At 36.5% G+C, this 14,172-nt stretch overlaps 1 protein-coding gene across 1 annotated transcript in view; it reads right to left on the bottom strand.

Moving 5' to 3' along the window:
* Window positions 1-14,172, bottom strand: part of LOC112043767 (protein tweety-like) — a 91,884-nt gene that overhangs the window by 23,324 nt on the left and 54,388 nt on the right. The window lies entirely within an intron of this gene.

The raw sequence follows: 14,172 nt of genomic DNA, 5'->3' as shown, positions 1-14,172 counted from the left end.
TATAACTTCACTATACTTCTCGCCATGCGCTCTTGGCACGCGGGGTCATAAAATATTAAACGCAGTGGTTTGCATCACATCTGTCACATCACTCATCAATAGCTCAATAAGGACTAGGTAAATTATACCCTTGATTACTTCCAGGAAAAGAAATATTCTCGAAAAATTGATGGTCACTGGCAAAGTGGAAGGAAAATGGCCACGGGGTCGCAGCACGATGTGTGGTCTGATCAATTCTGCACCACACTTGACTCCACGGTTTACAATGATCTCCGGGTGGCCAAGACAGGGCATAACACAGTAAAGATCCTTTCCTTTTTGACGGCCTCCGTGGTGCTGTGGTATGTGGTGGTGGATTTACAAGACGGAGGTTCTGCGTACATCTCCGGCTGGGCCGATTGAGGTTTTCTTAATTGGTCCAGGTCTGGCTGGTGGGAACCTCCGGCCGTGGCTAGTTACTACCCTACCGGCAAAGGCGTACCGCCAAGCGATATAGAGTCCCAGTACCATGTCGTGTAGAGACCGAAAGGGGTGTGAATTTTCATCCTCCTCCTAACAACTTTATCCCGCTTCCGCCTTACTTTGCATCATGTTTTACCATCAGATTGTTCAGTCTGTAGCTTTCTATTGGTAAAAGAATTTCTAAAATCAGTTCAGTAGATCCAAAGATTATCTCCCTAAAAACTCACAAACTTTACCTCGTTATATAGTATAGATAAAAATGCACTTATGTGACACTAAAGCACTCTTAACTCGACGATAAAATAAAGAAATAAGAACAAGAATCTTATAGACCAACGAGAATATATTATTATTTTGAACGACCTCGTAAAAATCTTTGTAATTAACCTAAATTCAATAAAGAAACTGGTTTGTTATGATTAAAGTTTATTAGATCACAATAAGGAAAGACATTTTGATTTAGATCAACCTAATAACAACACTATTATGCGGGATACGGACCTGCAGTTTTAACTGCACAGTTAAATCGTCGGCATGTAGACAAAACTGAGAACTGTACAAATTTTTCTGATAATTATAATTGAAATTTCGATTAGATAAAACTGTACAGTAAAACTGCGCAGTTAAAACTGAAAGTCTGTTGCCCACATTAGGTTGATCTACATCCCTTGTATCTTTCGGTCATGTTTATTTTCTAATATTCTATTGCTTGCGAATAAAAAGATATTGTGATAATGAGGTTAATGAACAAAAGCACTGTACTCTACCGGTGCGGGCATCATTCTACCACCTTGGGAACCCAACGTCCATCGACTTTTTGAAATATACATATATCCGGCCGTTGGCACTTTGGCTTTTCGACTCTTTGAGTTTTATCAGAATGTGCGTGCATACGTCTAAAGGGGGCTGCAAAGCATAATGATAACTTCTAAATACAAAAGAGACATTAAAATTCCCTCAATAAAATAAAAATTAATATCAACAAAACATTGTTACTATTGGACTCGCTTATTTAAAAACATCTTTCGTTATTATAGATGAGTACAAAATACCAATCATCCGAATTCAGCTAGGACGAAACAAAATTGATTCTTGATCAAGATCATAGACAGTAAATCCGATAAAAACAAAGTCGCAAAACGGAAACTGGGTAATAAAAAAACAACGGAAAGCCTCTACAAGGATAAGTAGGCAAAAATGTGAGAACAGAGACGACATTTACGATTTGTTGTCTGTTGTTGATAGTCAAACACGGCGAGCTATATTTAAGGCAATGAATATGCGAGAGACATCACGTCGACGGTCTATATAAGGCATGAAGAGTATACAAGAAGCCGACACCGAACCAAAGCTGTGACTCAATACCAAACAAGTCCGACCAGTTCGTGTTTCCTAGACTTGGAAAGTTCAACTTTTTCATAGTGGACATTATAAATCTAGAAAACTTGAATGAAATGGGTCGCTTTAAATAGAAAATTGCAACACAACACACAAATATATTTTAGTTCTTTTTTTAATATGTAGTTATGAGTACAAAAATACATTTGATGAAAATTAAAGTTATATCCATCATAGTCATTTTCAAAATTTAATCCATTAAATTAATAAGACGAAAAGTAAGAGTTTAATTTCACGAACTCATCGGAAAGAAAACTAATCTTAGTAAAGCTGAAATAGGTGCTTGTTTTAATGAAAAAGAAATGGTAAAATTGTAAAAATAATTACAAATATCACTAAGCTTAGATGTAGAGAAATGTAATAGGTAGAAGTTAAACTTGCAATATTTGACCTAAACAAACATGCCAAGCTTGTAAAAGAAACAGAGATGACGGCTATTTACTCGGATGTATATCGACAGATAAGGTTGAATAAAATAAATGTTTGTATTCGATGATAAGATGCCCCGAACCAAATGTATCGAACAAAATACACTACCTACTCTATAGTAAAACGAAATACGTATTCCGATGTTCCCACAGTGAACGTCATTTAGAACCCACATGACGATTATGTACATACTCGATATCTTATAAACCGTTCGTTTGTATTATGAACTTATCAAGCTTATAATTTCAATGGACCCGAGATTATTGAGAAAGAAAGAACTTATTATGCATAAAGAGTATTAAGTAAATTACAAAAGATAAATGATGAGCCTAACTTAGATTGTACGATGTAAATTCTTGAAAAAGTTTAATTAACAGAAGTGTCCTTATTCTACACCGGTATTATAACCGGTACAGTATACAATTGTACTATTGGTCATCATTAAGTTAAACCTAAATAGGTATAAGACAATGATTGTTTTAATAATATTCAAAATCGGATAAATAGTCAATGGACAGGAGTTTCTTTATGTTTTTGTTTTCATTTTCTGGGATAAGCCACACATCGCAGGGTATTGTCCTCGATGAGCTGGTGTACTGAAGATGTTGTGATGTGTGGCATAATTTCGATATAAATGCATTTTTCTATCTTCCTCTGTTGCATTTATTCAGTAGGTAAACCCTGTATCATCCACCATAGTGTTCTTAGCTTTTCTTTCCTTTGCTTTGCTTATTTACCCAGTCTGCCCTAATACCTACCTACCTAATATTTATTTATACAGGTTTTAAAGGTCGGTAGGGGTCAACCGTTATCGAACATAGCATTGTAGCTTAAACTTACACAAACAACTTTTACAACAATCCCTATTCAGTTGGAACGAAGCGATCCCAATGTGCGCCGTGCCTATACTAGTAAGGTCAATTTGTTAGTAAACTTGTTTCAAACAGTTAACAGGTCACGACTCACGATCCACCGCAAACCGTTAGGTTAGTCAGCGATGACGTAACAGGGGGAACGCCGGGAACTAAATTAATTTAGACATCAGACGATCCGACAGCGGCGTGAGAAAAAAGTTGACGTATATATTATCTTATGCCTCTGTTTGTAATGCAGATTGATGGTTTTGAAATGGATGTGCAGTGTGAGTTTAATGACTTTTAACGAGGGATTTATGCCTAGAGCACGCACGATGTAATACTGTTAAGTCTTATAAGAACTATACTAAAAATGGTCAAGTGATAGTAAGGCTTCTGTTTATCATCATTAGCCAATTTTACAAATCCATTCCTTTCTCTTTGTAGAGCAGAAGATTTGTGGCCTAGATCCTATACGCTACTTCCAATGCGGACAGGCTTATGGTAATAATTTTTGGTTCTAATAAGATCACTTTCAGGTGCTAATGATGGTGGATGGTACCGACGGCTCTCACAAAAAAACTACAAAAAAACATTTGAAGAAATCTGAAGGTTCATCCTCTGGATGTTGATCCGGAGAATGCTCCTGTATCAAAATGGACCGTACGTGGAGAGCTTTTATAGGGTCAGGGTAACGTTGTTGCTCAGATTCGTTGGTTTTTCGTGTCAAATAAATAAATTATTCGCTAAATAAAATGGGTTGTCCAATATTATTCTTAGGAGGTTGGGACGTAGCAAAATATTTTATTGGTAGACGTAACGAAGCTCTGAAGGTAGCTTGTTTGACTACAAAATCCCGTTTTATACTAGACAGCTGTCGTACATTTGGTCGGAGATAATCCCACTGCAAAAAAGTTTTACTGAAATGTCAGGGTAAATAAAATGAGTATGCAAAAATGTTGACAAAATGTTCCAGTAATTCTCGCTCCATTTACGTTATCGGTTATGGTAAGTATTCGGCTATTCCGGAATATGCTAATAAAGTTTGTTTCCTTATAATGATTCATGAGGGTTGATTTAATAATTCCTCCTGCTCCTAAGTTATTGAGAAATTGGAATAGTACGAGTACTACTCTATCACCAGATCAGCTCCATGGTACAATATTAGTGTTTTGACATCGATGATAAGCAGTTATACCAAAGAGTCGAATAAAAGTCAGGAACTATGTAGTTCTTCAAGCATTGACCTATACATCCTACAAGGGCGCTTACTTCCTAGTTTTTCTGTGTGGTTTCGGATCATAAGGTCCTGGGTTTGGGCTATGAGATAATAAGTTTCTTTCTAAGAATTGTTCAGTTGAAATCACAGCCTGGAGTCGGGAATTTGGTATTAAGTTCTTGTGCCTCGGAGAGCACGTTAAACGGTCGGTACTGATCATTATAACTACTATCATCTGTGTGTAATGGCCAATCCGCAATGGACAAGCGTGGTGCGTCTAAACTCTATACCCCTCTTCTATAAGACGAGTGATATGGCCCTGTAGTGGGCCGGTAATATAGGCTCATAATGATGATACTTCTAAGTCAAATGACATCCCAAACCCAAGCAATACGTAAGTTATTGAGGACAAATGAAATGTTAAAAAAACTAAAAAACACGCTTGATACCCATATCACGGGAGTGCATTTCAAATAGTCTGTCCGCCATCTTAGACGACCACCATATTGGATTTAAGTCACGCGACAATTTTTTTCGTATTCCTATGACAGCAAACCCTTTCATTTGATATCCATATCACGGGGGTGGATTTCAAACAGCCAGTCCGCCATCTTGGGGAGGCCGCCAAATTGGATTTGTAATGAAGTTTCTTAGCTGTACTGTCATCAGAACTCAGAGCGTGTGCAAAATTTCATCCTAATCGAAGACCGGGGAGAGTCAAATTAAGATTCCAAGATTTTCTTACATACATAGTTAGTTACAAGTGAAGCTAATATAGGCGTGTTGAAAATGGCAGCGTACGTACAAATTGAGGCATCAGACAGTCGGCTGCGGAGGAAGAAGCACCCGATACGGATCGATGTCCGGATACGAAGGCGTACAGATAGCGACGGTCGCTTCCCGCGCTGATGGACGGATTTATGGGCGAACGTAACCCACTGATAAAGTCTTTCCAGTAACCCATGTCAGGTACACATACTCAATATATACTCAGAGGCACAATTATCCGCCCACTTCAATATGCACACACTAAAATAGGCGGATAATTGTGCCTCTGAGTATATTTCACTCAATGAAAGTTCTAGCCGACTCCCTGCTGTTTCACCGGGGTTAAAAAAAAGCCTATGACACTCACAAATGACGTAAATGGCTTGCTAGTGATAAAAGAATTTTCATAATCGGTTTAGTAGCTCCAGAAATAACCCCCACAGACTTTACTTCTTTATAATATTAGTATAGACTATATCTTTACTCTGGTATAGATGAGTTAATAGAAATTTTGGAAGAATCATATCACAAGTACCCAAATAAGTATTGTAAGGTATTTGAGTATACAGGAAGAAAATTTTTTTAGTGCGGATATTTTTATATTTTGTACATAAACAAAATTTAATGATCACGTATTTTTTCTTTTTTTTTTTAACTCAAAAATAACAAAATTATCGTTAGCTAAAATTATTTACTTTTGAACAGAATTTTAGGGTCACCCTATTGTGCATTTATTTTATTTTCGTTTGATACCTAAAAGACGTCACCAGATCACTTTTAAGCTGAATATATCTGGTTTAGTAATAATATGTACATTATTTTGTTATTTTAGAGACATAAATTAAAAAAAAAATTACATAAAATGTATCGAACTGTTTGTAGATTTATATTCTATTAATGATACAGAACCACGAAAAAAAATATCCGCACTAAAGACCGAATCACCCTGTATAATACGGATAAGTAGTAAGTTAGAACTGTTTGTTTGTTTGCTGAAATCTCGCCTCATTTAACTATATCCCCAGAGAGATACCTAAATACACAACGTGCAGTTAACTGCTCCTACACAGGCATTTACGTCTTCCACATGACAATCTACCCTTACTAACTACCCTGAATGGACTGCTCACTCTAGAGGGGGATGAACTGACAGAGGATTTTTATCAATAATCTCAGAAAGTACTATTTCAAGTAGTAATTTCAGTAGGCAAAACAGTGTTGTATAGCCCATTAATATAACATTAGGCTGTATACGCAAGTAAAACCGCAGAACTAAGCTTGTATAAATATAAATACGGAAAAGAATATAATATGTATGTACAAAAATTGCTAATAATATTTCTTAACACACTCGACATTGTTACTAGTATATGGATTATAGACACTGCTATGTGCAAAGATTTTCTACTATTAGATATGTTATGTGCTACTAAATCACCGCAAAAAGTGATTCGAATTTAGCTACTCCACTGAGCGCACACATGCACACTTTTGTGTTTTGTTGCGTTATTCAGGATGTCCCGTAATTTGAATAATTTTGAAATTTTAATTTTTTTTTTTTTTTGGGATTTTTCTTACTTGAATCAGTTTTTTCAATACTGTAGCTGCTGTAATTAAGATTTAAAAGATCTGTTTTTTTGTTAAACATTACGGGTTAAATTACCAATGTAGTGTAATACTAATTTTATAAATAATGATTTCATTTGTATTGTCAAAAAATATTTGAGTGCAATAAATATTTTTCTTTCATTAAGATGACCACGTTTGTGCCACTGTTTTCAATGCGACTAAATGAAATTAAGACAATTAGCCACTTTTTTCCGAGTCAGTTTCGACTCGCTAGTGACATATCTATAGTATAAAATCTTTGGCTATATCGTGTCAACAGGAAGAACAGTAGATCACGCGTTGTTTGCCCCGATGGCCGCCATTAATTTTCAACATGGCTCCTCATTGTTATAGTCCATCAAAATATTAAATGGTTCTACGTAGCTGATGGGTGAACAATGGTCGACGATAGCGTAATACGGTTTATAGATGTTTATCGACACGTATTATGACCGGCCTTATGTTATTGATCCTGTTGCTATTAAACATTTACTTGGCGCGTTGTTTTATTACCGTGAGGTCCTGGATTCAATTTTGAGTTTAAGTGTATTATAGAGCTTCCTTAATACAATTCTGAAATCTAGTTATAATTTAATTCGGAGATGATTGATGGTACCGAATTAAAATAATTCGGTACCTAAAATAAAAAAAGAACTCCCGTAAGGAATGTGACGCATCGCGTTTACTATATCTATAGGGTGTCTCGTAATTAATGTATAATATGCAAATGGTACATACATAACCTAATTATCTGAAACTAATTTGAATGGTTTTCCAAAAATCCTAAGGGTGACCAAGTTATATTTTTTTTCGGATTTTTAAAATTTTTCTCTCTTGAATCAGCTCAGAATCAGTGACACTCTGTATATTCACGTCTATATCGGGTAAGAAACGAAAAAAAACTTAATTAAAAGCTGAAACTAAGCGAAGCGATCTAAGTAACATTATAGAAAGAAGAAAGAAAGAAAACATCTTTATTACAGCCGTTTGTGGCTAGCATAACAAAACGTCGGTGAGGGGACCCTAAAACGTGCCGATACACACGGGCGCTACGTCACAGCCGCCCGGTGCAATGCTCTACATAGAAACAATTTGTGTCTTGGTTTCAGGGCGAGGAAGTTTCCAATCAAACGGCCAGCGGAGGCAGCTGTCTAATTGAATAATCTGCATACTAGATGGTCAATTATTCTAGAATATCCAGTCCCCCCACCGGTAAGAAACCCGACCTAGGAAGTGACGAATTTTTTAATACTAGCGTCCGAAGATCGACCGTTCACTTTGTGTCAAATGAAACTTAGGGCCAACGCATATTTGGCGGAGTGCAACGTAAAACGCAGTGCAAATATAAGCCTAATCTATACTAATATTATAAATCTGAAGAGTTTGTTTGATTGAACGCACTAATCTCAGGAACTACTGGTCCGATTTCAAAAATTCTTTCAGTGTTAGATAGCCCATTTGTCGACGAAGGCTATAGGCTTTATATTATCTTCATATTCTTATGGGAACGGGAACCACGCGAGTGAAACTACGCGGCGTCAGTTAGTACTTTATACTTTTGCATTTTGCGTAATTGCTATTTGAAAGTAATTTATTAAAAGGAAAATAAAAGTAAGAAAATCTATTCAGGAACCCCGTGATGTTTATAGGAATAGGCACGTCATACAAAAAAATGTAAAACGGCAAACTCATGCATTTACAACCCAGAATAGCACCGTGTAAGTTGGAAACGTGTAAATGTGCTTTTTTAATTAAATAGGCGTGGTTTCTACGTAACATAATACATTATTAATTTATGAAGTTTGTTGGTACTAAAAATATAAAGTGCCATGTACACAATGAAATGTAATTTGTTTGACTAACTTGAAAGTTCATCAAACTCTACATTTTGAAACATTATCGCAAATATAGCCTTAGTGGCCTTAGTCAGTAATATTAGGCTTTATCTGGGGAAAAATTCCTACTGAGCTGAATTTTTGTATATACCTTTTATTACAGTGTTATTACGAAGATGTGAAAAATAGACATCAATATCGTGCCGGCTAAATAAGTTACAAACGTCAAAAGGTCACCAAAATCAGTTTTTCGCGAATATTTCGCGATTTTATATTGCTCGGAGGTCGGAGGAATATAGGTCATTATAAAAATTGTTCCTCATAAAATTGTTTACAAAAAATATATCTTTGCAGTTTTTCTGTAAAATTAACCATTTTCGGAATAAAACGCTGAGAAAGCGACTATATTATTTTGGATTGGGATTTTAAAATGCCTAAAATTTTTGGACTATCAAAACATACATAAAACTATCATAGATAGGTGCTACTCGTATAACCTGTGGTTCAAACAAATTTGTCGAACTTGAACAAAGGCTGTCAGTTTCTGTTTGTCTTTGACATTGCTCTATGTGTAATTATAATGGTAACGATCAAACATGTTTGTCGTACTTGATTACTTATTTCATTAAACGATTAAATTATTTGTCAAACACGTTTGATTTGACGAAGCATTTGATCGTTTACGGGGTCATTATCAAACACTTAAGACGAAGTGACAGTCCAGTGGACATGACCTCTGCCTTCGATTCGGAGGGCGTAGGTTCGAATACGGTCCGGGACGTGCACCTCTAACTTTTCAGTTGTGTGCATTATAAAAAATTAAATATCACGTGTCTCAAACGGTGCAAGAAAAACATTGTGAGGAAACTTGCATACCTAAGAATTTTCTCAATTCTCTACGTGTGTAAAGTCTGCCAATCCGTCTGGACCAGCCTGGTGGACTAAGGCCTAACCCCTCTCATTCTGAGAGGAGACTCGTCCTCAAAAGTGAGTCGAACATGGGTTATTAATGATGATGATGATCAAACACTTCAAGCGGGTAGATTGCATAGAAAACGTCCGTTGAAACGATCGAACAAAGCTGCAAAACAATTTGACAAACACTTCATCACACTTCACACTAATATTATAAAGGCGAAAATTTGTGTGTTGGCTGAAATTTGAAATGGAAATAGATTTTACTCTGGATTAACAAATACGCTACTTTTCATCCCGGAAAAATCCATGGTTCCCGCGGGATTTGTGAAAAACTGAATAGTATTTTCTTAAATGTTTGATCGTTGACCAGTTTCTTTAAAGAGTTACCTATTCATCAGTCAAAAATAAAATAGAGCAAATTATTACCGTAAAAGGAAAGTCCGTGTTTCTAATTAAAATACGGCGCCATATTTCACGAGGGACTGTTAACATTAATAGCCTTCGGGTTTCCCTCGGCTGACGCATGCGCACTAAAAAACGAATACAAAAGATCTATGTGTCAGAATTAATGGTGTCAGTAACATTACACCGTAACTTTCTTCCGGACATTTTTGTTGGCTTTCAATGCCATGCACATGACAGTTTGAGGGACATTTATCAAAACATATTTCATTAGATGTAAAATAATTTTTGATAATTGCATTAAGGTGAATCTTGAATGATCAGTCAATCACTCAATATTCATTTATTTAAAATAGGCTTTTAAAGTTACGAGGGTTCCAAATGCGCCTTTTTCCGAGAAGAGCCCACAACAATGAGTTTGTTGTGGGCTCTTCTCGGAAAAAGGCAGGCTTTTCCTTTTTTAGTTTATGACCATTTAACAATAAGTATTCTAAGTAGCCTGTCATGTCACCAAAAGGGATGTGGATTTTCATCCTCCTTCAAACAAGTTAGCGCGCTTCCATCTTAGACTGCATCATCACTTACCATCAGGTGAGATTGTAGTCAAGGGCAAACATGTAAAGAATAAAAAAAAACCCCTATAATAATCGATTCCGGTTTTTTCTTTTTAGGTACGGAACCCTAAAAACGTCTTCAAATCTGTCCTCCCCCAAACCCAATACGAGTCGTACTATTAATACTATTTTATCATTACTATGGCCACGTGGTCGGCCGGTGAATGGACCACGTGGGGAGCGGGCGCGGTCGTTCGATACCGCGGAGGCTGCGCGCTGAGCAAACGCCCGGAACCCTCGACAACCAGCCAATCTAGACCTACCCGAACCCCCTCGCCCACTTCAATCACAGAACAATGGGGGGATGTTTCACATTAACCGAGGGTCTCGATAGCTGGCGACTAACGCTGTGCCAATTACGCAAGAGCTATCTCACTACAAGAGTACTATGTCAGTGTACGAGATCTAAATTTGATAGGGAACCGTATCGCGGTTAAAAATACCCGCAGAACCTATCTGTTACTTTAGAAGCTAAAAATGCAAAAACTCCATCTCTATAACTTAAAAGAAACCGCATCGCGATCTGGTTTTACCTTTGGAGCGCTAGCTTCAGTTTAGAGAACAGCTTTTTTGATGTCTGTGACTTGTATGTAGTTTTCTAAAAATATATCATGACAAAAAACATTAATTGTTGTTCTATTTTGCCAATACTTACGGAACATCACAACGTAATATTTCAATTTATCTGGAGTGTGATTCCGCTAGTTTTTACTAGACGATATAATATTCATCTGTAACAAGTTTTATTAGAATTTTAATTTGAAATTTATTTCTATGGATGCAAAACTGTCACTAACGACATAGTTGCCATAGAAATGAGCCAATGAAATGTCACATGACTGTAACTTTACAGAATGCACGGGCCGAACTAAATTGTTGTGAATTTTGTATGAAGGAATGCAGAAAACTATAGTTTGGTAAGTTCGTTGATGACACTATGATATGCGGGCGACGGGGGAAAATACTGCGCATGCGTGGTGCATCAGTCGTGAGTTTTTTATTCATCGCTACACGCCCCCCGGCCCGCGCGGGTCATCGGGAGTGTTACGAACGAATTCACCAAGCTATAATTCAATATTTACTAAAGTTAAAAAACTAGCTTAACCTAACCTAACCTAGCTTTTACATTAATATCACCTTGGTAACTCGAACGATCAAATCCAACCTATTCAGAATTCCTCCATAGAACCTCTCAAAGGGTATTATGTAGTTAATTGTAAGCGAACAATGTCACTGACATACACCAGTTACACACAAGGGTTCCATGAATGCTAAGCAAATACACAAATGGATTAACTACTTATTTGCTTAAGCTCTACACTTGCTAACCCTTCGCTTAGCGGGTCTTTGACCCGTCGCGAGGTTTTTCTATGTTTACTATAAAGCCACAAGGCAACGCGAAGGTAAGGTTCACCCTTGGGGTACAGACGTTTTGTATGAAATCATTATTTCTAACAAGCCTACTTATTGAAATATGATTTAAACTAAAAAGCGAAAAATAATATAATTCTAAGTGCTATACATCATATTACGTACTAATTGATGATCAGTTTGAAGGCGGTGCTAAGCCGGTGTTGTGTCAATTTAAGCCGTTTCTGAAAGAACAACATGAAAGAACACTGGCTGTAATACCTAAATCTTTATGATATTCTTACATGGCTTGAATAAATACATCATATAGCATAAAAAAATTTTGAAAAACAACTAATTCAATAGTAAATTCCAGTTTACCATATAGAATTCTTAACTTTAAATTTTATAAGCAACGTAGTAAGTCTACGTTGCTTATAAAATTTAAAGTTATAAATATTGGTTAGAAGCAGGCGTTACTTTGCGGAAGTTCATCATGATTATATAATGATTTAACCGAAACCGAAACCGGAGCATCCTCAGGAGATGTTGACTCTACAACGTGCAATTGCAAAGAAGATTGCACGTTGTAGAGTCAACATCTCCTGAGGATGCTCCGGTTTCGGGGTGAAACGTACGTAGAGAGTATTTTGTCGGACCTGGGTGACGTTGTCGCATGGGTTCGCTGAATTTTCGCGGATGATAGCAAAATAAATAAATCATTATATAATCAACGTAGACTTAATTAAGTACAACAAAGCATGGGGCAAAGGGCGACCAACAAACCAAACCGAGTCGCGAGCAAAATCTAAAAAAATTTTACGCTTGACCAAGTTACAATTCGACCTGAAATTAATGCACGCAAAATTGTAGGTAAAGGGTACAATCTGCAACCTGTTTCATTGAATTATGTTCAGTGTAACCGGTCAAAAATTTCAAGTGAAGTAAAACAATGTAAATACGTGAAGTTGAGGACAAGAGACAAAATCAACCTACTCTGTGTAATTGCACCCTGCAAATGAAATCCATTTGATATCCAAAGGCATATCGGCAAACAGCAGTACTCGAAAAAGAAATTATATTTTGAGTTTATTCAAAAAATTATGAGCTCTAGTATCCATAGCATACTATAGAAAAGTTTATTTACGACTAAACGTTACATAAATGATCTGTTGATCCATTCCACTGGCCGTTTGCTTTGATCTATTAATAATAAGTGAATTTTTCTTTGATATATCACTATCGATGTAGTAGCCCGGGCTGCGGCTCGCGTATCATCATCATTAATCACTATAGAACGGTATTATTTCTTCGCTCTTTCTAAACTAACGGTTGCATGATGGGTATCATGAGCAATTGATCCTTTTGTAGTTTGACGTATAAATAGAGGTTTAGATACATCGATATAGAAGTCTCTCTGTTTAGATAGTTCTAAATTATCTACATCTATCAATACATTTTTATGTTCTCGTATCTTGACCAGCTTTTTAAAACCGAGTGCTTCATCACATTATATTTCATCACTCACTGCAAAGCGCAGATCTCTCTCATGTACTAGGAGAGTTTGGCGCTTAAATTCAAAATGCTGCTTATTAGTGAATCGGTTAACATAACTTGTTTTTTTAAACAATAGCCCATATATTTTAAATATGATTCATATTTCCCCTTCCCCTCCAATCAGTCGTAAAGACTACTTTAGTGAAAAGTAAGGAGTTGTAATATTAATGTCAGCGGGGTTCGAACACAAGTTCCGCTAATGTTGATTTCGGCCCCTTAAACGTGGAGCTATCAAAATGTAACTCTAAAAGGATCTCTATGAAAAAAAAATATCTTCAACCTTATTTCTAACGTCAAATATCATTGCAGCTTCGGTAGCCGATAAAATTACACATAGCTTAACATCTACCTATACGGTTGCCGGTAAAATGTAAGCCGCATGGCTTAACATCTACGAGTATGCTTTAAGCTGACGGGCGCATAACTTTGTATTGTACCATTAACGCATATCATGCGCATGAAGACGATTATTTTGCCAGGTAGCCATAAAAAAATTATGTAGAAAAGAGAGAGAGTCATAAGAGAAAAAGACCACCTAAGTATGTTAAACAAGCACTTGTTAATGCCTTTAATAATCCATTACGCTTAGAAACAATAACAGTAGTAATAAAAGTTCATTAGACAAAATAGCATGAAGATTAAATAGAGATTTAGTAGCTCGGACAAAAAGCTCTCTTGCGAACACAGTAGCGAGAGACAAGTAACAATTCTATATCTCAAAGGATATTCTCGCGAAGAACAAAACTAATAAAACCAAA

Source organism: Bicyclus anynana, chromosome 11 (genome assembly GCF_947172395.1).
Source record: "Bicyclus anynana chromosome 11, ilBicAnyn1.1, whole genome shotgun sequence".
NCBI lineage: Eukaryota > Metazoa > Arthropoda > Insecta > Lepidoptera > Nymphalidae > Bicyclus > Bicyclus anynana.
The sequence above is the reverse complement of the archived record's forward strand: the minus strand, read 5'-3'. Positions and strand labels throughout refer to the sequence as shown.